Source organism: Alosa alosa, chromosome 19, assembly GCF_017589495.1.
Source record: "Alosa alosa isolate M-15738 ecotype Scorff River chromosome 19, AALO_Geno_1.1, whole genome shotgun sequence".
Taxonomy (NCBI): domain Eukaryota; kingdom Metazoa; phylum Chordata; class Actinopteri; order Clupeiformes; family Clupeidae; genus Alosa; species Alosa alosa.
The window spans coordinates 7,666,217-7,668,716 of record NC_063207.1 but is presented as its reverse complement, the minus strand read 5'-3'; the positions used below and the strand labels follow the sequence as shown (position 1 = coordinate 7,668,716).

General features: G+C 50.2%; 1 protein-coding gene across 5 annotated transcripts in view; it reads right to left on the bottom strand.

Annotated features, from left to right (window-relative positions):
- spata17 (spermatogenesis associated 17) overlaps nucleotides 1-2,500 on the bottom strand; it is a 70,142-nt gene that overhangs the window by 55,209 nt on the left and 12,433 nt on the right. The gene's annotated exons all lie outside the window — the stretch shown is intronic.

Sequence of the window (2,500 nt, the reverse complement as noted above, 5' to 3'; positions counted from 1 at the left end):
GAAAGGTTTATGTTAGAGGGTGTCGTTGTTATGGACGGCTCCCGCCGGCCATTGACGAAACACTAAACTTGACCGTGTAAATCAGACCTCCTCAGCCTTTCACCGTTGGCTAAACCTCTTAAGAGGCGGGCGGACTGGGGGTCACTCAATACCTGCACGCACACACACCAGAGTCTTCCATATCAAAAACCAGCCTGTCCAACACGGAACAGCATGACATAATGTGATATGTAGGCCTCCATTATGGAGTCTCTAAATTATGTGTGACAGTTATCACACTGCCCCCGCCCCACTCCCCAGGAGGATGATGGGAGGCGAGCAGAGCGGGCCAATGATAAATATTCATCACTCATTTTAACATACGGAAATCAGGGGCTCTGTTCAAAGGGGCCCAGGGCCGCTCAGGAGTGCAGCGCGATGTGCTACTGCTGCGCTGTGGCGTGGCAAGGTGTGAAGTGATGTGGCGTAGTGTGTGTGTGTGTGTGTGTGTGGGTGGCGAAACCTCGAGAGAGCGTCAGTACTAATAGCTTCTCCGAAACTCGCCGACAACAGGCCAGGCGTGGCAGAGAATGGAGACACACTCACTGGCACTCACACACACACACACACACACACACACACACACACACACACACACACACACACCCCAACCCACCGCATCAGGAGGGGTGCCTGCAATCAGACTTGTCATCTGACTATCAGGAGTGCTTGTGTCTGATCACAGGTAACCATGCAAAAAATACAATCCAACACCACACTGAGTCAGGGGGGGCTTATGACAAAATGAACCATTTTGTGGTTGGGTGTGTGTGTGTGTGTGTGTGTGTGTGTGTGTGTGTGTGTGTGTATGTATATGCGTGTGTGTGTGTGTGTGTGTATCTGCGTGTGTGTCACGTCACTGAAACAATTACATATTCCACCAGTTCCGCACAGTGTCAGATCCATCATTTTAGCAAGTGCAAGAGTTCACTCCAACTGAGCGGCCACTCTAAAGGGCCGTCCCAGCCTTTGTAGCGAGTGAGTGCCACCACAGAGCTGATTGGCTGCAGACAAATGGAATAATAATTAGACTCATCTAAGTGATCTGTCCAGTGCCGTAATTAGGACTGGGAGATCCGTTTGAAACATTCCCTACTATATATGCAAATAACGCTTGAATTTTTTAGCGCACGTCCGCCTAGCGCCCCAGTTGGTCGCCACAACATAGCAGCATTAGGTAGAGCTTAGCGGGGAGTGCATGTGTGTGTGTGTGTTTGTGTGTGTGTGTGTGTATGTGTGTGTGTGTGTGTGTGTGTTAGTTAGTGTGTGTGTGTGGAGGGGGGGGGGGGGTGCTGTGGACTCACTGCGGACATAAAGAAAAGAGCAATGATGTTGACCCCCGCACAAAGGAACTAAATCTATGTCAGTGCAGGCACTTTTGTCCAGTGGAATTTCTCCCCTTTAACGATGAACTGTGGGAGCTCCATTCATTTCCTAGTGACAAGGTCAGGCTGTGGGAAAAGAAGTCCCGCGCCATATGCACAGAAGAGCCGAGAGAGAGAGGGAGGGAGACAGAGAGAGAGAGAGAGGGAAAGGGAAAGAGAGAGATAGGGAGAGAAATGGAGATGGAGATGGACAGAGAGAGAAAGAAGGAGAGAAAGAGTGAGTTAGTCGGGAGAAAGAACAAGAGTGAGCGAGTGAGAGAGAGGAAGAGAGGAAGAAGGAGAGAAAGAGCGAGGGAGAAGGAGAAGGAGAGTTGGGCCTACAGATAGCGCTCTGCCTCTCCCACACTGACATGTCCAGGGTCCTCAGTGCCTAGCCTTGGCAGCTCTCTGTTTAAATGCTTGACCTTTAGGAGCAAAAAGGCCCCACCACCACTGAATAATGCATGAACAAGCGGTGTGTGTGTGTGTGTGTGTTAGAGTGTGTGTGTGTGTGTGTGGAGGTGCTGTGGACTCACTCTCGGACATAAAAAAAAAGAGCAATGATGTTGACCCCGCACAAAGGAACTAAATCTATGTCCAGTGCAGGCACTTTTGTCCAGTGGAATTTCTCCCCTTTAACGATGAACTGTGGGAGCTCCATTCATTTCCTAGTGACAAGGTCAGGCTGTGGGAAAAGAAGTCCCGCGCCATATGCACAGAAGAGCCGAGAGAGAGAGGGAGGGAGACAGAGAGAGAGAGAGGGAAAGGAAAAGGAGAGAGATAGGGAGAGAAATGGAGATGGAGATGGACAGAGAGAGAGAAAGAAGGAGAAAGAGTGAGTTAGTCGGGAGAAAAGAACAAAGAGTGAGCAGAGTGAGAGAGAGGAAGAGAGGAAGAAGGAGAGAAAGAGAGGGAGAAGGAGAAGGAGAGTTGGGCCTACAGATGGCTCTGCCTCTCCCACACTGACATGTCCAGGGTCCTCAGTGCCTAGCCTTGGCAGCTCTCTGTTTAAATGCTTGACCTTTAGGAGCAAAAGCGCTCCCACCACCACTGAATAATGTGCATGAACAAGCGTGTGAGTGTGTGTGTGTGAGTGT